The following is a 27,690-nucleotide window of genomic DNA, read 5'->3' as shown; positions in this document are numbered from 1 at the left end:
TCTACTGAGCTGAAAATGTGTTGCTGGAAAAGCGCAGCAGGTCAGGCAGCATCGAAGGAGCAGGAGAATCGATGTTTCGGGCATGAGCCCTTCTTCAGGAAACCCTGATGAGCCCCGAAGAAGGGATCGTGCCCGAAACGTCGATTCTCCTGCTCCTTGGATGCTGCCTGACCTGCTGCGCTTTTCCAGTAACACATTTTTCAGCTCTGATCTCCAGCATCTGCAGTCCTCACTTTCTCCATATCCCTCTACACCTATTTTATATCTCTACCACTCCTTTACCACCATTATCACAAACGTTACCTTTTGCTTTGAGCACCTTCACCATCTGTTCCACTTGCTTTTCCTTCTCCTTTATCAACAGCCTAAAAAACACAATTTTCTATCTCCTTTCTGTTCTGAAGAGCAGTGATACTAGTCTCACAACATTAACTCCGTTTCTCTCTCAACGCATACTGCCAGATCGGCTAAGTTTCTGTAGCACTTTTGTTTTTTTCACCTTGGATTTCCAGCATTTACAGTATTTTGCCTGTGTTTTGAGCATTCCTAATCATTCAACTGAGAGGAGAAGAGGGAATCTCTAAAAAGAACAAATTCACTGCGGGGCTTCATCTCTCAATTGAAGGATGCTCAATTGCTAAACTTAATCTGTTCTGACCTTGATGGGAGTATAACACTGTTAGTAATGTGTGTGTGTGTGTGTGTGTGTGTGTGTGTGTGTGTGTGTGTGTGTGTGTGTGTGTGTGTGTGTGTGTGTACTTTTGTGTGCACGTGTCTCTGCATCTATGTGTACGACAATGTCTACATGTGTATTTGTACATGCATGCAGGCATGTCTGGCTGTGTTTGTGCATATGTCTGTGTTTCAGTGTGATTGTGACTGTTTCTGTGTCTGTGTGAAACTGTGTCAATGTGTCTGTGTACTTGTGTCTGCGTACTTGTGTGTGCACGTATCTCTGCATCAATGTGTGCGACAGACAATGTCTACATGTGTATTTGTACATGCATGCAGGCATGTCTGACTGTGTTTGTGCACGTGTCTGTGTTTCAGTGTGATTGTGACTATTTCTGTGTCTGTCTGAAACTGTGTCAATGTGTCAGTGGGTGTGTGTATCTGTGTGTGTGTGAGACTGTGTATGTGTTACACAGCAATCAGACAGGTTTGATGTTGCAAGGCTAGATCTCATCAACTTAATGGACTAGCAGAGTCAGAGGTCTCCTCCAATGGAGCTGAAGGTTAAGGCACATTAAACTGTTTTAAAACAGAAAGTTATTCTCACAGCTGGAAGCATGTCTCTGGTTGTGAATAAAAAAATGTCACTCTCGGAAAGTAAAGGAAAAAGAAAAAGAACTGTCACTGGCTCACTCAATAGCGCTAATAACCTCCATACTTTGGGTACCTCAACCTGTATCCAACTTCAATATATCATGCACATATTCAACATCATCCCCATGTAAAAAAAGGCCCAGTGTCTCTGATGCCCATTTTATGCAAGAATTCTCCTTACTCTGATGAAAGATTAGGTGATGATACAATTAACATGATAATGCAACCAGTTTACCACCAGTTCAGCTACGCCAAGATTTGGGCTACTGCCATTTTGTTGAAATGTGGTACATGAGCCTGACCAAAACAGTTCGGAATCTCATTAATCTATTTGGAGTGAGATCCTGTGATCCCCGTTAGATCCTAATGACCCCTAGATCTAGATTCTCCCCCAACAAGAAACATCCTCTCCAGACCGACATGTCAAGACCCCTCAGTATTTCATTGGTTTCAATTAAGTCACCTGTAGTGATTGGAACGAGGGCCAGGTGGACTATAAGGTCTCTAATTGGGGCTGTTAACCTAGGCCAATCTGGGAGCCCTTGCTGACACTGTCAAGGAGATTGTCACTACTCTAGGGACTGCCTCTGAGTTAGCTGGGGTCTAGGTTAGCGTGGTGCTGGAAAAGCACAGCAGGTCAGGCAGCATCCAAGGAGCAGGAAAATCGATGTTTCGGGCAAAAGCCCTTCATCTGTTCCTGATTTTCCTGCTCCTCGGATGCTGCCTGACCTGCTGTGCTTTTCCAGCACCACGCTAACCTAGACCCCAGCTAACTCAGAGACAGTCCCTAGAGTAGTGACAATCTCCTTGACAGTGTCAGCAAGGGCTCCCAGATTGGCCTAGGTTAACAACCCCAATTAGAGACCTTATAGTCCATCTGGCCCTCATTCCAATCACTACAGGTGACTTAATTGAAACCAATGAAATACTAAGCTAATCTAGACTCTGGTTTCCAGCATCTGCAGTCCTTGTTTTTACCCTGTGAGTTAGCTGGTCAGAGTCCATCTACTGTGCATACGTAAAATAAGGGTGACTTAATCACTGACATCCGTGGAGTCATTTCACCACCTTTTTTAAACAAATCTGTCCAACTTTTCCTCATTTTCAACCAACCAATTCCAATTATTAGTCTGGTAACCCTTCTCTGAACTATCTTGAATATATTTATATTCTTTCCTAAATGAAGAGATCCAACACTATACATAGTATTCCAGATGTGATCTCAACAGTGCCCTGTATAACTGAGGCATAACCTTTCACCTTTTGTATTCAATTCTTCTTACAATAAATGCTAACATTTTAATAGCTCTCCATGCAGGTTCATTATCCCAATTGGAGGGTTTATGTTGCAATGTAATGTCAGGAATTGTGGGTCCAATTCCTGCACTGGCTGAGATTACCATGAAGGGCTCTCCTTTTCAATGTCTCCTCTTGCATGAAGTTTGGTCACTCTCAGGTTAAACCACCACCAGTTGTCTCTCTCTAATGAGAGAGTGGGGCTATTGTGACTTTGCCTTTTTTGTTCCTCACTGACTTGAATTCTAGCCTTTTGTGGTTAGTGTGGGAAGATATCTAAATCCCCCTGTTTCTCAGAGCTCTGCAATCTCTCACCATTTAGAAAAAATGCCTTTTTTTTTATTCTTCTTGTCAAAATGAACAATTTCACATTTATGTTCCATTTGCCAGATCTTTGCCCACTCACTTCCCCTATCTATACGGTGGCACAGTGGTTAGCACTGCTGCCTCACAGTGCCAGGGACCTGGATTCAATTCCCACCTCAGACAACTGTCTATGTGGAGTTTGCACATTCTCCCTGTGTCTGCGTGAGTTTCTTCTGGGTACTCCCATTTTCTCTCACAGTCCAAAAATGTGCAGGTTAGGTGAATTGGTCATGCTAAATTGCCTACGGTGTTAGGTGAATGGGGTAAATGTAGGGAAATGGATCTGGGTGGGTTCCTCTTCGGAGGGTCAGTGTGGACTTGTTGGGCCGAAGGGCCTGTTTCCACACTGTAAGTAATCCAATCTAATTCTTCACAACTTGCTTTCCCATGTATTTTTGTGGTATCAGCAAATTTGGCAATCACTCCTTCCACTGAATCATTGACATAAATTGTAAAGCATTGAAGTCCTGGCACTGATCCCTGTGACACAGCACTTGTTACACCTTGCCAATGGGAGAACCCAGCAAACACTTAAAAACAAGGATATCTCATTATTTTTGCTGGGTTTCAGAGAATGTATTGGCCTTGGAGAGGGTGCAGTGGAGATACACCAGGATGATACTGGAGCTGAACGAGTTAAATCACAAGAACTGCTTGTATCGACTAAATTTGATAATAGAAGGTTAAACAGTGAACTATTTCAGATACTTAAGCTGATTAAAGGATTTGAGCAGATAGATTGCATTTCTTCTGGTTGGTTAGTCTTTAACATCACCATAGTCTTACTGGACTACAGGGCTGTTCTCTCATCCGCCAGAGATTAACCTGAGAGTTGCCATGCCTCAAGTGAGGGGAGAGGCTGAGACATAGAGTTCTGCATGGTTGCCACAGCCAGTGTGGGAACTGAACCCACACTGTTGGTGTCACACTGTATTGCAAATTAGCCATCTAAGCTGACTGCAATGAAGGCAGAGTTATTGACTATTTTCGAGCGGGAGTTAAATACAGTTCTTAGAGCAAAAGGAATCAAAGGGTATGGGAGAAAGCAGGAGCAGCATACTGGGTTGGATGATCAGCCACAAACAAATTGAGCGATGGAGTAGGCCTGAAGGGTGCACTCCTGCTCTTATTTTATATTTTGCACAAAATTAATAAGAATTGCAAAAGCAAGATGGGCAGATGGAGTTCAGGTACGAATATAATTAAATAGAGGACCAGTCTCAACAGGCTGAATGGCCTCACATGAATATAAACAAAACCCTACTTGGTTTAGTCCCTCAAGGTTGACCACAAAACAGTTGTCATAAAAAGCCATTTGTTTCACTGAGATCTTCTGGGGAAGGAAATTTCCTCTCCCTACCTAGTCTGGCCTATAGTGACTCTTAACTGCCTTCTGCAGTGAATGGAATGGAACTGAACCACTTGGGATCAATTGAGACCCTCACTAACAACAGAGTGGATATTCCACCCCACAGACCTTGAAGTGGTGCAACAAGGCAGCCCATCACTTTCTCAAGCACGGTTAGGGATGGACAATGAGTACCAGCTAAATAAATGAAAAAAATCAATAGAGAGGACCCACCATGTGTGGTTGACTAAAGAATTTAGGAAACACACCAAATGTAAGAAAAAAGCAGATCACTGCACAAAGCTGAGTGGCAGGTCAGATGGTTAGTCAGGATATTTAAAAAAAACAGAGAATGACCAAAAGGAAGAAAGAAATTTGAGTGTGAGACAAAGCTAGCATGGAATGTAAACATGGATAGCTAGAATTTCTGCAGATATTTAAGAAGGAAAAGTGTAAGTGAAATAAGTGATCGAGAGTCAGAATGAGGAGTTAATAGTAGATAATAAGGAAACTACAAATGAAATGAACAAATATTTTGCTGCAGTCTTTATGATGGAGGATACAAAAAAGCATTCCAGTAGTAATTGCAAATCTGGAGGTGAAAGGGAGAAAGGAATTTAGTGTAATTATAATAATGAGGGAGATGCAAACTGATGGAGGTGTGACCTGACCTGACATATTTCTGGGTCCAGATTAATCTTAAAAGAGGTTGCTAGTATGTCATTAATTTGTTTTGATCTGAATACTATGTGCTTTCAATTAGATATTTGTTAATTTTGTCTTTTTTCCATTTCTCAGCCCCCACCCCCTGCACCTAACCCTATTTAATGCATTTTTGCGCTTGAATATTCTATCGTTTTCTGTCCCACTCTGGATATCATTGTCAAACTAGTTGCCCAGCAGTACTGCCACAAACTTTTGCTTTCTAAACCTTCAAGTTTCTCTCCAGCCCGAAGGAGATACACTTAACCTTGACACCGTGCAGACAACACAGCCTTTGAGACTCACGAAGTGTTTATGAAGTCTACATTTTCTTTCTGCCTATGAAGAAGAGACCTACGTGCTAATGTATGCAGCTTTCTACACACCCAAGTATACCATAAGGCAACCAATTCAGGATTGTCAGCCGGGCTCACAGAATAGTCATTCTCTGGTTCATTTCTCAGAATGATACCTGAAACAATCAGAGTCAACTTGCCTTGTTTAAAGTTTAAACAAAGCATGGCAGCTAACTGTCAGTCATCATTAACTGATGCAGTCTCTAATGCAATGCCCTCTACCAATTAGATATGCAACTAATCATTACTCCTCTCTCATGTGGAATAAATGTTATGTTCTATTTACTACTATATTTCCTGTGAATTACCTTGATGTGTGCAAGACAAAATGCTTTAACAATATCTATCCTCTTTTAACTTACGCTAAGTCAGTGTCTTTAAGTGTTAAAACGGAGCATGCTTGATCCAAAAAAAACAGGCTTTAAGCAGTGGATGATCATAAGGAAGAAGCCAGAGGTGGAATGATTTAGGGAGGTACACCTTAGGGCTTTGGCAGCTAAAGGGAAGGTTGTCAATAAAGGACACCCCTTTGGACAATGCCAGATGGAGACAAAATAGAGAAGAAATCTCAAGTTACCAGACTCGTAACATGCACTGTGAGTGTTCAAAACTATGCTCAAGATATCATGAAGGATGACGTATGCTGCTTCCATTTTGTAATAGCTCTGACCTGAAAAGTATAGGATTACAGCACTGCAAAAGCAATTTGTGGTGCATTGTTAGAGTCAAACGCTTTGTACTGTCCACTCTCCTGGGGAGGTATAAATAAGTGGGTTTAATAATAGCTGCCTGAAGTTGTATGGGTTTTTATTTTATACGAGTAAAAAAATTAGGTCTGCAGATGCTGGAGATCACAGCTGAAAATGTGTTGCTGGTTAAAGCACAGCAGGTTAGGCAGCATCTCAGGAATATGGGATATGGGAATGGCTGGGCCAGCATTTATTGCCCATTTATAATTGCCTTTGAGAAGGTGGTAGTGAACTACCTTCTTGAACCGCTGCAATCCATGCTTTGTAGGCAGACCCACAATACCGTAACAGACGGAGGTTCCAGATTTTGACCCACCAGCACTGAACGACCAGCAATATATCTCCAAGGTTGGTGAGTGACTTGGAAGAGAAGTTGTAGGCATTGGTGTTTCCATGTACAGTATCTGCTGCTCCTATTCTTCTGGATGGAAGTAACTGAGTGATTAGAAGCTGTTGTTTAAAGAGACTTGGTAAATTACACAGCATAAAGCTAAATTTGGAGTCAAGCTGATGAAAATGGAAGAAAATACCCGCTCTGAAAAAAAGTGATATTTTTGCACTTAGTATGTAATCAAAACCAATCCCTCAATTAAGTCTTGCTGAGAATGAGGCTATTTCTTCAAGATCATTGGCTTTCATATGAGGGCTCCCAAATATGAGCATTACTGGCCCTCCCACTAATGGAGCTGTTCTACCAACTGTGTCTGGGTCAGCAAGGAAAGATGTTCTAATCCCTCCTTCTCGGTGCTGAATGCAGCCCTGCAGTTACTGCACACTTGCTGCAGACACAATTTCAATGATTTGAAGCTTCCCACCTCAGCCATCAAACTGGGAGCACATTCCAGGCATCCACTGTCCTCTGAACGAAAACATCTTTCTTCTATTCACTTCCACCAATCATCTTAAATCTGTGTCCCTTGGTAATTGTCTTCCCTGCTGGGAGGAAATAGGTGGCACAGTGGTTAGCACTGCTGCCTCACAGCGCCAGGGACCTGGGTTCAATTCCCGCCTCAGGCGACTGACTGTGTGGAGTTTGCACGTTCTCCCCGTGTCTGTGTGGGTTTCCTCCGGGTGCTCCGGTTTCCTCCCACAGTCCAAAGATGTGCGGGTCAGGTGAATTGGCCATGCTAAATTGCCCGTAGTGTTAGGTAAGGGGTATATGTAGGGGTATGGGTGAGTTGCGCTTCGGCGGGTCGGTGTGGACTTGTTGGGCCGAAGGGCCTGTTTCCACACTGTAAGTAATCTAATCTAATCTAAATGAAAGAGGTCTCCCCTATCCACTCTATCTGGGCTCCTCAGAATGTCGTACACTTCAGTCAGGTCACCAACTGGCCTCTTCTGAGGGAAATAACCTCAGCCTATATTTTCTTTCCTCAACACTGCAATTTTAAAGCCCTGACAACATTCTTGAAAATTTCCTGTGTACTCTCTCCAGAACATTGATGTCTTTGTGCTAATGGAGTGGCCGAAACTGTGCACGGGACTGTGGCCTAAACCAGAATTTTAAATGTCATTAAATGTCTTCCCAATTCTCACCTTTTTCAACTATGTCTCCGATCACCTGTCTCTCCCACTGCAGCTCCACACCCATTTTCCTGTTATGTTTTCCCCTCTTACAGCAATTGATGTTCAAGTCACTGTTGTGCTGTTGCAAAGAAAGTACATTGCAAATCAACACTACCACGTCACCAGACTAACTACAAACTCGATTTGACAGTACAGTTGATGAGACCCCCAGTGGACTTTGTATATACATTAATCGATTAGAAAACAGGGATGAGTTAGTGGTGGTGGTGAACGGATGAGTGATTTGATGTTGGGAAAAGTTTTTGGATGTAGGGAATAAAATGAAGTTGGGAAGAAACCAGGACAGACCAGAGGCCCGAAGCAAACTTTATCGAAAGCAGTTCAGAGAAGGTTTTCTTTCAGAGATGCTGCCAGACATGCTGAGATTTTCCGGCCATTTCGGTTTTTGTTTCAGAGTAGGTTCACTCGGCTGCTTTCTGAGATGAGGGTTTTGTCTTGTGAGAAAAGGTAGAGCAGGATGGACCCAATACTCACTGAAGTTTAGGAGAGTGAGAGGCGAATATATTCCCAGTAAACAAGAAGATGTAAGGTCATCAGGAGGTAGGCGGGAATGTGGGATATGGAACAGACTTGAGGGGCCAAATGGCCTATTCATGTCTGTTTGAAACATAAAATATTCTGACAGGGTTTGACAGGGTGGGATGTTGTATGCTGATTCCCCTTGTGGGTAATTCTAGAATTAGGCAGAGGCATACGCGGCCTGTCACTTACATCAGAGATGAGGAAGATGTTCTACGCTGAGAAGGATGGGGGTCTTGGGATTTCTCTTCAACAGAGACACTATACAATCACAGAGATGTACAGCAAAGAAATAGACCCCTTGGTCCAACTCATCTATGCCGACCAGATATCCTAAATTAATCTACTCCCATTTGCCAACATTTGGCCCTTATCCCTCCAAACCCATCCTATTCACAGACCCATCCAGATTTCTTTCAAATGTTGCAATTGTACCAGCGTCCACCACTTCCTCTGGCAGCTCATTCCATACACGTACCACCCTCTGTGTGAAAAAGTTGCCCCTCAGGTCTCTTTTAAATCTTACAGCTCTTACCTTAAACCTATGCTCTCTAGTTTCGGACTCCCCTATCCTGGGAAAAGACTTTGGCTGTTCACCTTATCTATTCTCCTCATGATTTTATAAACCTCTGTCGGGTCACTCCTCAGTCCCTAGACGACAGTGACATTACCCACTACCCCAACATGGGCGGTATGATTGTCAATGCTCTATTATCTTCAGCTTACCAGGCCCAATCCTTTGGAATTCTCCTTCAAAACCTCTCCACCTCTCTAACTTCTGCCTGTTCAAGATGGTCCAGAAGCCTACCTTCCTGACTGCGTTATTGTGCATCTGTCCTAGGGTGGCTTGGTGTCACTCCTTGTGTGATTACATTCCAGTGTAGGGCAAGAGGCACTACATATATGCAAGATGCTGTTGTTGTAGAATGGCACATGACATTATTATCACTGACAAAATACTTGTTCAGCATTTCAGTCATTTTCCATGCTCGCCCAAGAGATCATTTTTAATGGAGGGTGTTGCTGAACGACCAAATTAAGGCATTTCACACATCATCCAAATAAAGATAATGTGTGCCCATGAGAATTGTAATGAAAAAGCAGGACCAATTAGCACCGTTGCAGGAACGTCAGTCACCCTTTTAGTCAAGAGGTGCCAAAGAAATTAATTCAAATCGTATACAATTAACAACCAATTTTCCCATCTCCTCATGGGCAGTAGAGAGTTTTTCAACTAGCCGCTGGATAATTAGATGCTGGTTTACCATCCTGCAACTTCAGTATCTCACCTTTGCTCCAGATCTCTCAATGTCCAACAACAGTTTATCAAACTCCGTGTTGAAAGTTAGTTTTTATAATTTCAGATGGAATAAATTTGATTTATTCGTGCATCCGATTTTAACCAACCTCCTCGAGTTCATAGTGCAACAAGTATGGGCGGCACGGTGGCACAGTGGTTAGCAATGCTGCCTCACAGCGCCAGAGACTCGGGTTCAATTCCCGACTCAGGCGACTGACTGTATGGAGTTTACACGTTCTCCCCGTGTCTGCGTGGGTTTCCTCCGGGTGCTCCAGTTTCCTCCAACAGTCCAAAGATGTGCGGGTCAGGTGAATTGGCCATGCTAAATTGCCCGTAGTGTTAGGTAAGGGGTAAATGTAGGGGTATGGGTGGGTTGCGTTTCGGCGGGTCGGTGTGGACTTGTTGGGCCGAAGGGCCTGTTTCCGCACTGTAAGTAATCTAAAGTAGGTGATGGAAGGCACTTAAAGCTTTAGCAAGGACACAGGACATTATAAATAAAACATGACAACAAGGTGTGATCCATAAAACATGCTTCAAGGATCGATGCGTTATCTAATCAGGATGGTCAAACTGATTAGATCTGATGGAGTAGCTGCAACAGCAAAATTAATTTCTCCTGGTTAGAGATTTGACAACAGGAGGGCACAATGTTGAAAATTAAAGTCATACCACTCACAATTGAAATCAGGAAGCAAACAAAAGGCAGTGGAAATCAGTTACTCTCTCTATTAAAAGGCTGCGCAATCATGGAGCTTTCAACACTGAGACTGATGGAAGCGACAAATAAAAGCAAAACACACTGGATGCTGGAGATTGGAAATAAAAACAAAACACACTGGAGAATCTCAACAGCATCTGAGGAAAAAGGAACAGAGTTAAATGCTTCTAGTCATATTCGCTTCTTCTTTGAAACTCATACCAGACTCAAAACGTTAACTATTTTTCTCTGTCCATAGATGCTGCCAGATCTTCTTTGTGATGGCTTTGTGCCTGCAGTGTGTCACTATCTTAATTGGTTGCACACCAAAAAAAAATCAGACAAAAGGATAAGAAAAGGCCAAAATGTAGATGGTTTGGTCATCAAACAGCCAAATTTTTAGAACAGTGACTCATAGATTGTAAATCATTCCAAGACAATTCATGAAACTAGCATCATAAAATATTATTATGAAGATTCCTGATAAATCCAAAGCAACTGAATCTCTGTACTGCTAGTCCAGTATTACATCAACAAGCCACTTGAGTGAATAAAGATAATCAAGCAGGATCTTCCCCTTCTGAATTAATGATGATTGCTGCTTACCAATCCCATTATGCGAAATAATCCCAGCAGGAGCTGGGCGAAAGTGAGGTCTGAACACAGAGGCTGTTGAGAAGGTTAGTGAATGCTATTTAAGTAGGTATGTTCTAGGCCCCAGGTCCGACACAGTAAGCACTAAATTTACTGTATTTGTTGTCCCAACGTGGTCTCCTCTATATTGGGGAGACCGGACACCTTCTTGCAGAGCACTTCAGAGAACATTGCTGGGACACCCACACCTATCAATCCCACCGTCCAGTGGTTGAACACTTCAACTCCCTTCCCACTCTGCCGAGGACATGCAGGCCCTGGGCCTCTTCCACTGCCACTCCCTCACCACCCAATGCCTGGAGGAAGAACACCTCATCTTTCGCATCAGGACCTTCCAACCCCATGGCATTAATGTGGACTTAACCATTTTCCTCATTTCCCCTCCCCCCACTTTACCCCAGTTCCAACCTTCCAGCTCAGCACCATCCTCATGACCTGTCCTACCTACCAACCTTCCTTCCCATCTATCCGCTCCACCCTCCTCTCCAACTTAGCACCTTTACCCCCACCTCCATCCATCTATTGCACTCTGAGCTACCATCTCCCCAGCCCCACCTTTCTCCTATTTATCTCCCCACCCCTGAGGCTCATCCCCAATGAAGGACTTTTGCCCGAAATGTCAATTTTCCTGCTCCTCGGACACTGCTTGACTGCTGTGCTTTTCCAGCACCATTCTAATCTTGACAATAGCACCAAAGCTGACGGAGAGATCAGGAAAGGTGGAGTGGATTAAATCAAATGGAGCTGAAGGAAGAGATAAAGCACTCAATTCCCTGTGTGATCACCTCTCTTCAAAAGCATTGCCTGAGTTGTTACATTTGAGCCCCGATCCAGCACTTTCTGATTTTATGATAATAGTCCCTTCTTTAGTAAAAGACTTCAAGAAACATAGAGAAATATAAGCAATTGGGGGTGGTGTTGCAACCAGCCATGGTCTAACTGAATGGTGGAGCATGTTGGAGGGACTGAGTGGAATGTGGGCGTTCCTGGTAAGGCCAGTGTTTATTATTCTTTCCGAAATACCCTTGAAGCAAGTGGCTTGTAACAGTCAACCCCATGTTGCTGTGGACTTGGAATCTCAGTACAGATGATGTTGGCAGATTTCCCTTTTTGTTTATTGCCTTGTGGGATGTAGATTGCTGGCTGGGCTTATTGTCCATTCCTAGTTGCCTTTAAGAAGCCGGTGGTGAGCTGTCTTCTTGAATCATTACAATCCACGTGCTGTAGGTAAACCCACATGCCAGTAGGTGAGAAATTCCAGGACTTTAACCCAAATGGTTTAAAGGACATTTGTGAACTAGATGGGTTTCTATGATAATCAACGATAATTTCATGGTCATCATCAAAAACTAGTTTTATATTCCAGGTATATTAATCTAAACTCCACCTGCTGTCCTGGTGAGATCTGAATCCGTGTCCCCAGATTATTAGCCTGAGTCTCTGACATTACCATGCCACCATCATCTCCATGCACATATACATGTATGGTGCCATGGGCACTTAAGGAACCCTTGCCACCCTTGATCCACTCAGTGTCCTGCTGTCACCTCACCTGCTACCTCCCTGGTCGATTCACTCCCACCCCACCCCCATTGCTCCCTCACTTGTTGCCTAGCTCCCTCAGTTCTGGGAAAAGGGAACGGCTGGAGCCTGGTGTTGTGTGAGGGGGGAGGCAGGGAGGACTCAGGAACGGGGTAAACAAGCCTTGGAAGTGGGGAGGGGAGCAACTGGTGATGCTGGGAGATCAATTCACCTAAACCATTTGTAGAACACCCATTTTATCAATCCTACTGCTCAATACAGGCAACTCTCTGCAGCGTCACAGTCACCGTGACTACATGGGCAGTGAGTGCACCCCCAGGCAGTAATTATAGCTTTTGTTAGAAACACAAATGAAGCCCAAGTGGAAGCAGCTGTTCCTGTACAGGGCCGGGAAGCAGCAGGCAACAACAGAAGACCCCTTGCCTTTCGTGAGCTGATTCTGAAGAATGGGACTCTGCCATGCTCCAACAGAAATACAAACATCATGATCAATGGCCATGGTTACATTCCTGCGAGTTGACCAATGGCGTTGGGCGGTTGACCTGGGGCTCCTCGCTCTTCCTGGTAAGTCACCATATCTCAGTATAGCCATTTCACCAGATCCAATCAGTGCACTCAAGGCTTCTTCAAGGAGTAGCATTAGGACTAGCCAAGAGGATACACACTGTTGGAAGGGCAGTGTTTCTAACAGTGCAACACTCCCTCAGCGCTGCACTGGGAGCATCAGCCTGCTCAAGACTTGTAACTGGGTCCGGAGCCCACTGTTAATCTGGTAAACATCTATCCTGAGGAAGGACTTATGCCTGAAACATCAATTCACCTGCTCCTCGGATGCTGCCTGACCCTACTGCACTTTTCCAGGGCCACCCTTTTTGACACTGATTCTCCAGCATCGGCAGTCCTTACTTTCTCCTGAACATCTCTTCACAATACATCCCCCACTCCCCACTATCCGATACAATACACAGAGGAGCTCCTCCATCTCATAAATATATTGAATCAATCCATTCAGGGATGTTACGATAAACCTCTCGAGTAGATGGGACTTGAATCCAGGCCTCCAAGCCCAGATGTAAGGACATTACCACTGCAGTAGAATAACCCTTGAAATTGGTTCTCCTTTCTGTATCCTAAGGTTTCCCCAGTTTGAAATTGCTGCTTTTCACAGCAAGGCCATGCACATAAACACAGTGAACTGACATAGGATCTGCAACATCAGCGGCCATTAGCACATGAACCCATGTTACCATCTGAGTCACAGCCGACACTTCAATAAAGACAGCACTATCAGAATAGAAAGGGAGGATACTTAGGGCTGACCTGATCTAGGCCTGTGAGATTCTGATTGGATTTAATGTGGCAGATGCAGGGAAGATGGTTTTACTTGTAGGAGAGACCAAAATTGGAGCTTTTAATACAAACCAGTTACCTATAAATATCATCAGGAATTCAGGAGACACTTTTTTTTCTACAGAATGGCAATAATGTGAAATTTGCTGCCACAAGTTTTGTTTGAGGACTGGAGTATTTAGATTGAAAATACTTAGATAAGTATCTGTGGGTGTAGGGACTAGAGGGATATTTGGACAGGGAGTGGTGGCGGGTTGGGAGTTGAGTGGGGTGTGAGTCTAGATTATAGTGGTGCTGAAAAAGCACAGCAGGTCAGGCAGCATTTGAGGAGCAGGAAAATCGACGTTTCGGGCAAAAGCCCTTCATCAGGAATTCGGGTTTTTGCCTGAAACATTGATTTTCCTGCTCCTCGGATGCTGCCTGACCTGCTGTGCTTTTCCAGCACCACTCTAATCTAGACTCTGATCTTCAGCATCTGTAGTCCTCACTTTTGCCTGGTTGGGGGTGTGTGGTTGGGGAAGGAGTAGTGCTCAGGGTGGGTGAGATGAGAAATTGAACATCACTTGTGTGGCGTGTAAGGACTGGTATCAACCTGTGGGGCTGATTGCCTATTTCAATGCAAGAGAGTCTTTGTCATTCTCCCTCCCTCTGAAACTTGACGAGAAGGGCCAGTGTTAGTTGCTGAAACCATTCCCCACAAAAGAAAGGACAACTTGCATTTATATAGTGTCTTTCACAATCTCATAGGGCTTTATAACCAAAGGAGCACTTTTAAATCAAAATACAATGTAGGACAATTAGTTAATGTGTACAGTTGAAGTTCTCACATAGCACAATGTGATAATGTGCTGCAGAAATTCACCGAAGATCCTCAGACAGCACGACCCATGACCATTATCACCTGCAAGTTCCCCTCCAAGTCACTCACTGTCCTGACTTGGAAATATATTGCGGTTCCTCCACTGTTGCTCAATCAAAATGTTGGAACTCCACTCCTAATCGCATTGTGGGTCAACCTACAGCACATGGACTGCCATGGTTTAATAAGGCAACTCACCACCATGTTCTCAAAAGCAATGGTAGAGAGGCAACGAATGGCCCATCCTGTGAGCGAATTAAAAAAGAGTGGCCATATGATCATTTCTGTGCTGTTGAGTGAAATGATGGCTAGGTCACCTGGAAGAAAGCCTCTGGCCTTCTTCAAATACAGCCATCTACCTGAGAGGACAGACTAGGCTTCTGAGTAATAACTAGAGGGCATAGAGTTCGAGGGTATAGGTTTAGGGTGAGAGGGGGAAAATTTAGAAAGGGACCTGAGGGACAATTTTTTCACGGAAAGGGTGGTGTGTGTATGGAATGAGCTGCCAGAGGAAGTGGTGGAGTCTGGTACAATTACAATATTTAAAAAGCATCTGGATGGGTATATGAATAGGAAGGCTTTAAAGGGATCTGGGCCAAGTGCTGGTTATTCCTGAAGAAGGGCTTATGTCCAAAACGTCAAATCTCCTGCTCCTTGGATGCTGCCTGACCTGCTGCGCTTTTCCAGCAACACATTTTCAGATGCTGGTAAATGAGACCAGATTAGATTGGGATATCTGGTCAACATGAACAAGTTGGAGCAAAGGGTCTGTTTCCATGCTGTACATCTCTATGACTCCATGACTGTATGACTGATCCAATTGGTGACACCTCTAACAGTGTTGTGCTCCCGTAGTGCTATGTGGGGTGTGTTATATGTTTACATTTTCAGAGTGAGACTTGAATCTGTCACCTTCTGATTCTGAGAGTGATTATTAGCCAGCAAGACAGGACAGATAATTCCAAGACATGATTATTTTTATTTTAAAATTAGTTGCTCACAGGAGAGCTAGAGAATTCAGTCTGAATGTAAGACACTGTCATAGTCAAGGAACTGGAATTTAGGCTCTACAGGGATTTGCAGTGGCTGTGTGGCTGAGTGTGGGATGGCTGATTAATGGTGTGAGGACAGACTATGATGGAATGAAACCCATACCTGTATTGAGGTGAGTTTTCCTCCATTATTGTTTTCTGACTCCTCTTATCATTATTCCCCACACAGTTCCCCAGAGTCTGCATATCCTGTTATTAGACAATGTGACCTGATTCGTACCCCTAATCACACAATTGATAATCAGTTGCTGAAATTGCCTTGAGCGTAGACAATGTTTTAATTAGTCATTAATTGAAAGTCATCCAGCTATCGGCGGGCAGACTTCACTCCACAGCTCCTGGCACAAAGCCAAAGGTTAAAATAAATGTGGCTGCACTGAGTCAATGATAAACATTTCAAATGCATCATTGCTTTCAAAATGTCTAATTCATTCCTTGGCACAATCTCTGCTGTTTGTCCAAAGATGCAAGCCCCCTGCTGGCATTCAATTCCAGAGGCATTGCCAAACCCTCCTGTTATCTCACTCACGGAACCATTCTATATTATTGCCCCAGGAAACTGGAGTTCCATTCCTACCCTGGGAAGTCTGAAAGTTTGACTGCAGTTTTGAAAATCTGGAAGTACGCAGCCTGCGAGTGTGATGGAGACAGTCTCGATCAAGGATTTCAAGGGGGAATGAGATGGTTATATAGAAAGGAAGGATATTCCAGGTTATGGGAGGAAGGCAGGGGGTGCCTCTATGCAAATCATTCCTGTGATCAGACTCAGTGGACAGAATGCTCTCATTCTGATGCTGTGAATCTGTGGAAATTGAAAATCTGTTATCAGTCAAATGCAGCTTCCAGGTTGACAATGGAAATCCAACCAGTGACAGTTTGGGTCTATATGCGACTCCAGTCCACATTGACATGTTGAACGTCAACACCCCTCAGAGGTGAGCTGACGAGACACCCACCTCTAAAAGTGCAAGAAAGAAAACCCATTATGGGAACACCAAATGATTCAATCAAAGTGTCAAATGTTACCTTTTAAGGAACAGAAAATACTGTCTGCCTTGGCAGTGGCAATCACATCCCTACAATTAATATAAATGGACAAAAGTGTAATGATGTTGAAGCAAAGTAATGAAGATGCTGAAGGTCTGGAATAAAAATGGAAAGTGCTGGAGAAACTCAGCAGGTCGAGCAACATTTGTGGAGATACAAACAAAAGTAAAAGTTTCAAGTCTGATATGACCCTTCTTCAGAACTGAGAGAGATAAAAAGCGTGTCAAGTTGTGTGCTGTCGTATAAAGTGGGGGTGTGGGGGCAGTAAGCAGGAAATATGGTAAAAGTGCACAAAAGCAAAAGGAAAAGGGAATGCTAATTGTAGTAGAGGAGTGAAATAGATGAATAATAGGTGTTAATAGTAGTTATTAATAACAAACAACAGGTCAGCTTTGTAGAGCATAACCTAATACAAACAAGACGCTGGGCAAGGGGAGGGAGGTGGGTAACCAAAATGGAGGATAGAGTTCACGGTCTGAAGTTGTTATGGAGGCCTGGAAGTTATGAAGTGACTAAGCAACTGAACTATCATGTAATGTATTGAAGAGGAGATTAATTCTTTGAATAAGATGTTAAACTGTTCTTTATTCACTCATCAGAAATGGGCATTGCTGACTGGACCAACATTCATTGTCCGTTCCCAGTTGCTGTGGAGAGGGTGTTGTGGATGTGCTGTCTTGAACCGCTGTAGTCCATGTGCTGTGGGTTGACCCTCAATGCCCTCAGGGAGGGAGTTCCAGGATTTTGACCCAGTGACAGCAAAGCAACAGTGATATATTTCCAACCCAGGATGGTGTGTGGCTGGGAGGGGAACTTGGAGATGGTGTGTCACCTGAACTGAGGGCCAAGCTGCTTTCTCAGGTAAACATAAAACATCCCACGTCACCATCCCAAAGAAGAGCGGGAGGGGATCCTGCCCAGTGATCACTGTCTGTTGGATCTTGCTGTGGTCAAAGTGGCTGCCTTGTTTCCTCCACTTTAAGAGTAGAAAATTGCCAGATATTTTGAGATGTCCTGAGGCTGGGAAACGTGCTATCTAAACGTGCTATCTAAATTAAAGCCTTCTCTTTAATGGGTGCTTGTTGCATGTTGTAACCAGATGGCAATAGGTGACACAAAGTGAAAGAGCTGTTCTGACAAGCCAAGTTCAGATTTTTGATTGGCGCGAGTGAAAGACAAATAAAAGAATATTGTTTATTGCAGTAAGAGGCGATTTTGAGGCTCAGACCTCGACTGTGACTGGATTTCAAGTGATCTTCATCCTGTTACTGAAGAAATGAGTTCATTCTGGACAGCAAATGGGCTACATTAGCTGAGTTCCATCTCAGCAATTTCCACATTCACAAGTTTATATCTCGGGAAAAAAATAGAAAAATGGATGACCTTAACCCTTACCCTGCTCAGCACAACACTGCACCGTCAAAGAGGGATTAACCCTTACCCTACTCGGCACAACACTGCACAGTTAAAGAGGGATTAACCCTTGCTATACTGGACACAACACTGCACAGTTAAAGAGGGATTAACCCTTGCTATACTGGACACAACACTGCACCATTAAAGAGGGATTAATCCTTGCTATACTGGACACAACACTGCATGAGGAAAGTTATAGGTCGTTGAGAAAGGGACATTAGCAACATGCACACAAACATAGCTAAGTGAGAATAAACAGAGAAGAATTGTTAGCTGATATTTTTTGGGCTGGAGGAATGTTTGTAATGGAAGTTGGCATTGGGATCCTTGCTTTTCCTAATACATAGAGTCTTAGAGTTATACAGTACAGAAACAGACCCTTCAGTCCAACCAGTCCATGCCGACCATAAATCCAAACTGCCTAATCCTGGCTCATACCTCTCCAAACCTTTCCAATTCATGTACTTATCCAAATGCCTTTTAACCATTATAACTGTGCCTGCTCTCACCACTTCCTCTGGAAGTTCATTCCACACACAAACCTGACTCTGGATAAAAAATATGCATCTCATTTCTTATTAAACTCTCTCCTCTCATCTTAAAAATGTGCCTCCTAATCTTGAAATCCCCATTCTTGGGAAGAGACAACTACCATTAACTCTATATGTTCATGATCTAAATCTCAGTGTCCAGGAGATAAGTTAAAAGTTTGCAGATGATGACAAAACTTCGAAGAATTATAAACATAGCGGAAGACAGAATGGAAGTATAGTACTAGAGCAAGTAAGTGAGGTTGAACCTGTACAAGACACTTAATAGATTAGATTAGATTAGATTAGATTAGATTAGATTAGATTACTTACAGTGTGGAAACAGGCCCTTCGGCCCAACAAGTCCACACCGACCCGCCGAAGCGCAATCCACCCATACCCCTACATATACCCCTTACCTAACACTACGGGCAATTTAGCATGGCCAATTCACCTGACCTGCACATCTTTGGACTGATCTTAACTAGTGTACAGTTCTGGATGCCACATTATAGGCAATGCTAATGCATTGGAGAAGGTGGAGAACAAATTACAAGAATGAATCCAGGAATGAGAGACTTCAGTGATAAGACTCAGATTTAAGAAATTGGAGGGAAGAAAGCTGAAAGGTGGTTTTATAGAGCTGTTCAAAATCCCGAGTGGACTGGATAGAGAGAAACTGTTCCCATGTGTAAAAATATCATGAACCACATGACACAGACTTATAGAGATTCGTTAAGGTAAGAAAAGTCCTTTTCACTCAGCACGTAGTTAGAGTATGGAATGCTCTGCCGGATAGTGTGATGGAAGCAGGTTCCATTGAGACATTCCAGGGGCAGTTGACTGATGATTTAGACTGAAATAATTTATAATAGCATGGGGACAAAGGTAAGTAATGATGCTTATTTGAAGAGTGGGTGCAGATGCAATGGACCGAATGACCTCCTTCTGTGCTCTTAACACTCCTGTGAATCTGTGACACCAGGATTAACCTTACACTGCCGGAAAACAGCTCTTTACAATTTTACAGGAGTAAATACCAACTCTACTGTTCTGCAGCGAGGAAACCATCTCTTCATTAGTCAAACAAGCAAACTGATGCTGCACCCAACACTCCTGTTTTGAATTTGTCACTGTGTTAATTACAGGATAATGGTCACAATCAAGACAGCAAACTCCCTCTCACACTTTTCCACTTTCTCTTTCTCTCTCCCTGCCCTTTTTTACATTAAGTATTAACCATAGTACATCATTAAGAATTGAAAATGATTTGAAAGAAAAAAACGCTAATTAGACTATAACAAGCAATTAAACACAAGCACCTGCACATCACAAATAGAACATTATGCTGTTAGTCGAAGAATCTAGGTGCAGTTACTGCAAAGATCTACTTTTGTTATTATATGGTTCTGGGTTCAGTAATTTCAAGGAAATGTCTGCAATTACATCAGGAGCTTGGACACTGAATTAATACAATCCATATCTGCAGGAATATGTGGAAGGAATTTTAGTCTCGATCTAACCCCATACTGTACCAGTGTTTGATCGGGACAATGTATAGCCACTTTATTTTTAGCTTTAAAAAAGTATAGGGGATTTTGCCTCATACCTAATACTGTACTGTACCTGACCTGGGAGTGTTTGTTAGGGATAATGTTGAGGGAGCATTAGTTTCAGTTTAAAAGAGTAGAGGAAGCTTTACTCTATATCGAACTCCATGTTGCACCTGTCCTGGCAGTGTTTGATGACGATAGTGTAGAAGGAGCTTTACACTTATCAAACCTCATGCTGTCGCTGTCCTGGGAGTGTTTGATTGGGCAGTGTAGAGGGAGTTTTTCTCTGTATGTGAACCCATGCTGTACCTTTCCTGGGTGTGTAGATGAAGTTTTACTCCGTATCTAACCACACCTTAAGAGCATCGCTCAACCTTTCCTTCCACTTTCTGTCCAGGTTTTTGAATTTTAATGGCCATGAGCACTTCTTCTCCCAAAGACCTCTGCCAGCCTGAGGGGTCAGACTGGTAAGAGGCCCAGCTTTCCTGGCAAAGCTGGTCATTGTGCCATTCCTGAAGAAGGGCTCATGCCTGAAACGTCGATTCTCCTTCTCCTTGGATGCTGCCTGACCTGCTGCGCTTTTCCAGCAACACATTTTCAGCTCTGAACTCCAGCATCTGCAGTCCTCACTTTCTCCCATTGTGCCATTAGTCAGGTAACTCGGACCATGTGTTGTGGCCACAACAGCTGTCATAATCCAGGGGTATCCAACATTAGGGCACATGTGCTTAGTTACTCTCAGTGATGGGTGGTCTTATTGACCAACGCAATAGTCTCCTCTTGACCCCCTTTGCAATACATCCCCCTATCGGCCCTAATGAAGTGAGATTTTGCTGCTCTGTTGGAAAAGGCAGCCCAATAATCCAAGATGCCATCTTTGTGAAGCAATGTTCAACTGAGGTCCCCTACATCTGCTCAGGTGAATGTGAAAGATCTCCCCAGTGTCCTAGGGTCAAATCACCATCCCTCAACCAGCATTACTGAATCAGATTATCTGGCCTCTACTGCATCGCTATTGGTAGGATTCTACTGTGACATCAATATTTCTAACATCACAATAGTAACTATGCAGTAAAAGTATTTAATTTGGTTCTGGGACATCCTGAGGTCATGAAAGGCACTATATAAATGAAAGTCTTCAAATGATCTTTTTACGACAAAATTATTATTAAATGCAATTCTAAACTCACGACGAATAAGACAATTAGAAATTGTTGGCCCTTCACAGATAGTCGTTGACACCTGGGTTCCTGAAATGGGGCGATAGGTCAGGGGAGGCTCAACTGTTACAGCTCAAATGGGCCTCATCTTTAGAAATGCAAAATGCACCAAATTAAAAAAAAATGTTCAGACTACGCCAAACAGAAGCTGTGTTAGAAAGCAGACAGGAAAGCTCATTAATGCTACTGAACAAAAATCCCCGGTGAGTCTTTTCTCTGTGGCTGCGTTCTGTAGAGCAGTTCCCAATAATGAGCAGCTTCAGTCAAACCAGGGCTGTGATGAGCTAAACCTGATGATATGTTGGCAATAACATTCTGAAGATCCACAGTAGGTACAGACTGGGCTGATCAGACAGCCATTGCCACACTGTGCCTTACACCTTAATTATTTGTCATTAATTCCGTGGTTACTATTTGCTTCGCTTTTCTCCTGAGGGATGTTTGGAGATAATGAATTTACCAGGAAATTAAAAGAGAAAGTTATTCCCATGAATTTAGATGGTTAACAGATGATCTAATGAAGGAGTTTTAAAGTCTAAAGGATTCTAGAGTAAGAGAGAGGGAAACTATATCCTTAAATTTGGTGAGTGTAAATTGGAACAAGGGAGGATAATTTCTCTGTTAAACTTTGATCCTTTGGTGAGATGCCAGACAGCCCCTGGACAAAAAGGACAGTGGAAGTTTGGTGATTGTTCCTGAAGAATACAGAGGCCTTGTTAAGATTGATTTGAATAAACTGGATTAAGGGACTTGGAGCAATAGCTGTGAAATGGACATGAGGTATGTCGGGATCAGAGGAGGGTCACTGAGCCTGAAATGCTAACTCTGATTTCTATCCACAAATGCTGCCAGACCTTTCCAGCAATTTCTGTTTTTATCTATGATCTGATTACGTATGAATATAAAAATTAGGAGTATGAGTAGGCCCCTCGAGCATGTTCTGCCATGCAATTTGATCATGACTGATATGATTACTCCACATTCCCAATGATCCCACCTTTCACCTTCCTGCTGACGTGCCTCAAAAAAAGTATTAAAAGCCTCTGATTAGATTACTTACAGTGTGGAAACAGGCCCTTCGGCCCAACAAGTCCACACCGACCCGCCGAAGCGCAACCCACCGATACCCCTACAAATACCCCTTACCTAACACTACGGGCAATTTAGCATGGCCAATTCACCTGACCCGCACATCTTTGGACTGTGGGAGGAAACCGGAGCACCCGGAGGAAACCCACGCAGACACGGGGAGAATGTGCAAACTCCACACAGTCAGTCGCCTGAGGCGGGAATTGAACCTAGGTCCCTGGCGCTGTGAGGCAGCAGTGCTAACCACTGTGCCACCGTGCCGCCCTCTGCTTTCACCATCTTTGAGGAAGAGACTTTCAAAGACTCATGAAGCTTTGTGAGGGATGATAACGCCATCATCTCTATTTTTAATATCTGTTTCAAGTGAACAACTCCTTTTGTGTGTCAAGAGGGTGGAGCTGAAAAAGCACGGCAGGTCAGGCAGCATCCGAGGAGCAGGAGAATTGACGTTTCAGGCAAATACCCTTCATCAGGAAAGTTCTTTGTGGTTGTGGTGGTTGGAGATCAGTTATCTCAGCTCCAGGACACCTCTACGGGAGTTCCTCAGTGTGGGGTGTAGCCCAACCTTCTTCAGCTGCTTCATCATTGACCTTCTCCCCAATGTAAGGTCGGGTGTTCATCGATGATTGCACAATGTTCAATAACATTCGTCACTCCTCAGACACTGAAGCAGTCCACGTCCAAATGCAACAAAATCTGACAATATCCAAGTTCAGGCTGAGAAGGGACAGGTAATATCTGCATCACCTAAGTGCCAGGCAAGCAAGAACAAATCTAACAGGCCCCTTGACATTACTATAATTACCATTGTTGAATTTCCCATCCTGGGGTTACCATTATCAGAAACTGAACTGAACTAGCCATATAAAAACTGTATCTATAAGAAAAGATGAGAAGCTAGGAATCCTACAGTGAGTAATTCACATCCTGACTCCTTAAAGCCTGTCCATAAGGCACAAGTCAGAGGTGTTGCTGAAATATTCTCCACTTATTCTCTCACCTCCAACAATACTCAAGAAGTTTGACACTATCCAGGATAAAACAACTAGTTTGGTGGCACCACATTCACAAACATCCACTCCCTCCACCACTGATGCTTAGTAGCAGCAGTGTGTACCATACCCAACGTGCATAAAGGAAATTCACTAATGTTTGTTAGACAGCACTTTCCAAACCCATGACCACTTTCATCTAGGATAAGAGCAGTAGACATGAGAACAGCATTACTTGCAAGACCCCCTCCAAGCCACTCACCATCCTGACAGAGAAATATATTGGTGTTCCTTCAGAAACATTATGTCAAGTCCTGGAATTCCCGGCCCATCGGCTTTGTGGGTCTATCTACAACACATGGACTGCAGCAGATTGAGGAGGCAGCTCATCGCCAATTACTACACTCCAATCCAGGCAATATCCTGGGAAACCTTGTTTTTTTGCACCTTCTTCAAAGGTTCCACATCCTTCCCGTAGTGTGGAAGCCAGTGCTGCACACAATACTCCAAATATGGTGCTGGAAAAGCGCAGCAAGTCATGCAGCATCCAAGGAGCAGGGGAATCAACGTTTCCGGCAAAAGTCCTTCATCATTTCTGATGAAGGGCTTTTGCCCGCATTGCCGATTCTCCTGCTCCTCGGATGCTGCCTGACCTGCTGCGCTTTTCCAGGACTACACTCATGACTCTAATCTCCAGCATCTGCAGTCCTCATGTTCGCATATTCCAAATGTGGCCTATCTGACGTTTTACATAGTTGCAAACACAAACAGGCTATATGCCCTCTTTACCGTCTTATTCACTTGTGTTGCCACTTTCAGGGAGCTCTGGACTTGCACCCCAAGATCCCTCTGAATATTAATATCTCCAAACATCCTGCCATTTACTGTCTACTTCCTACTTGCATTTGACCTCCCAAAATGCATCACTCACACTTGTCTGGATTAAACTTCATCTGCCATTTCTCTACCCAACTTTCCAATTAATCCATGCCCTGCTGTGTCCTTTTATAATCTTCCTCACTGCGCACAACTCCACCAATTTTCATGTCATCTGCAAACTTACTAATCAGACCTACTTTTTTCTCCAAGTCATTTATATATATTAAAAGCCACAGAGATCCTAGCACTGATTCTTGTGGAACAGCACTGGTCACAAACCTTCAGTCAGAAAAACACACCTCCACCACTACTCTCAGTCTTCCATGACCAGGCCAATTTTATATCCAACTTACCAATTCACCTTGGATTCCATGTGACTTAATTGTCTGGACCAGTCTACTATGAGGCAGTTTATTAAATACTTCGGTAAAGTCTATGTCGATAATATACATTGCCCTGCTGTCATCAATTTTCTTTGTCACTTGCTCAAAAAAAACTCAGTCAAATTTGTGAAACAAGATCACCTCCATGCATTGCCTTGCTGACTCTCCTGAAGAAGTCTAATCTTTTCTACATGCTAGTAAATACTATCCCTAAGAATCTTCTCCAAAGACTTCCCTACCATTGATATAAAGCTCCTCGGTCTGTAATTTCCTGGATTATCCCTGTTGTCCTTCTAAAACAAAGAAACAAAATTCTCCAGTTTTCCGGGATCTTGTTTGCAGCTAAAGTAGATACAAAGATCTCAGTCAATGTCCCAGTAATCTTCTCCCTTACCTCTCTCCTTATCCTGGGATAGATCTCATCAGGCCCTGGTAACTTATCTATCTTAACATTTTTCAAGACACCCAACATCACCTCCTGCTTAATATTCACATGACCTAGAATATCAACATACCCCTCCCTAATCTTACCACCTTTCATGTTCTCCTCCTTGGTGAAAACCAAAGTGAAGTATACATTATGGACCTCACCCATTTCCGCTACTCCATCTATAAATTCCTTCCTTTGTCCTTAAATGAACTAATCTTTCCCTAGTAATACTCATGCTCTAATATACATTTCCTAAACCTTACATTTGCTTCCTTTATCTTTTTGACTGAACTTTCAACATCTCTTGTCATCCACGGTTCCTGAATCTTGCCATCCCTTCATCCTCACAGAAACATGCTAGTCCTAAACTCTGATCAACTGATCTTTAAAAGAATCCCATATATCAGGCAGCATCTGAGGAGCAGGAAAATCGACATTTCGGCCAAAAGCACTTCATCAGGAATGAGATGTGCATTTACCCTAAAACAACTGCCCTCAGTCTAATTTCTCCAGTTATTGCCTAATAGCCTTCTCCCAATTTAGCAGTTTCACCCAGTCTTATCATTATCCATAGCTATCTTAAAACTTACAGAATTATGATCACTGTTCCCAAAATGCTACTCCAGTGAATCTTTGATCACCTGATCTTGCTCTTGACTCAAAACAAGGGGAATGTTTAGCATATAAGTAAAAGCAATGATTTCTGAATGCTGTCTCAGTGTCTGATTATTTGAAGTTTATTCGAATTGGTTTGATTTATTTTCTGTCTTAAGACAGGAATTTCTCTTATTCTTACAGCTCTTTCAGTGTTAATGGAATTTCAGTAAGGATGACCAAATCAATCTTTTTTTGAATTCTTTGATGAATTAATAGAAAGGCTTGATGAAGGTAAACATATTTAATGTCATATATTTGGCCTTTCAAATGGTGTTTTGTTTTGGCTCGCAAAATTTAAAAAGTTCAGGATTAAAGAGAAAGTTAAAGCTGCAATATTCCAGGCAAGTACGTTTCGAGGGATATCCAGCCTTGGAGAGTACAGAAGGCATTTCCCAGAATGGGAGAGGGAATGTTGGAATTTAGTAGTGCCTGTGGTGAGACAGAAGAACCTGTAGTGGGTTCCCTTAGAGCACATCAAGGTCAAAATTATGAATGATTCAGATAGAATAAATAGAGAAACTGTATCCAGAGACATTTGGTAACCAGAGGTTAAAGATTTAAGGTGAAGTCAAAGCTATTGCATTAATTTTAGACAGAGTTGAGAAGTTTAGTCTGTCAGAGATTCATGAGTTTTTTGAATTCTCCTCCCCAGAATCTGAAAGAGGCAGACATTGAATAATTTTCAGGCTGATGTGAATAGATTCTTGACTAAGAAAGGCTCGAGGTGCCAAGGATGTCATTAGGAGGGAGGTGCAAAGTAGATGGGAATGCGAAGTTGAGGCCACAGTTGCCTAGGTGTTGGATGTGATCTGGAATATTTTGGGTACATTTGCTGTTACCAATCCTTCTTGCTTGTATTAGGCTAGGCTACCATGTGGGGTAAGATGTCTACATGCCAACCTAGACAGATAAAGGCTGCATCCACTTGGGTCATAGATTTATCCCATATTATTTAGTGATTGGTTACATTATATTTAAGATACATAATTGTCTTTTGTGACACATCAGCCTCAACTTAAAATCACACATTACTAAATCTGCAACAAGCTGTTAACACTCAGAGCAACAACTCAGAAACTAATTAGGATACATGGAGTACTTGTTAGCTCCTCCCAGATCTGTGTATCATGCTGGGTGGTGCTTACCTTGTGTTGTTAGTTAAATCTTTCAGATCCTAACTGCTTTATACAACAACAATCAGATCAGTCATGATATTATTGAATGGCACAGCAATCTTGAGTGGGCTGAATGACCTCTTGTCACTTCTAATTCATATGCTCCTAACTTGATTTGTTCCAATTTTTGCATCAATGCAATAATGGGGGGTTGTTTTTTTAGCTCTGTCACGAAAGGTACTAGAGTCGAATTTTCCCATTTTGTGACTTGCTGAGTGGGATTCCTGGCTGATCTGGCTTTAATCCCGAGACTGTGTTACTGGACCTCCAGGCCTAGATCGCAAGGACACAGATCCCTGGACTCTGGTGGCACCAAACACCAGAGTGACCATGGCCTACCCTCAGGACTAGAATCAAACAAGCTCATTGAATAAGAGTGGCAGTAGTCTCAGACTGGTCGTAGTTCCCCTTCACCTACTCAACACTGCTCCCTTTAACACAATTGTCTGAAACACATGCAATCAGCTTGCTGTTCAAACTGCAGGCATATGCTGCAGATGTCTTGATGCTGTAGCCCACTGACTCACAGCAGCACCCTTGACTGCTCAGTCTTCTCCAATGTAAAATTCCCTCTGGACTAGAGACAAAAAAAAACTGCAGATGCCGGAATTCAAAG

The sequence above is a fragment of the Hemiscyllium ocellatum genome, chromosome 22 (assembly GCF_020745735.1).
Source record: "Hemiscyllium ocellatum isolate sHemOce1 chromosome 22, sHemOce1.pat.X.cur, whole genome shotgun sequence".
Classification (NCBI taxonomy): domain Eukaryota; kingdom Metazoa; phylum Chordata; class Chondrichthyes; order Orectolobiformes; family Hemiscylliidae; genus Hemiscyllium; species Hemiscyllium ocellatum.
The sequence above is the reverse complement of the archived record's forward strand: the minus strand, read 5'-3'. Positions refer to the sequence as shown.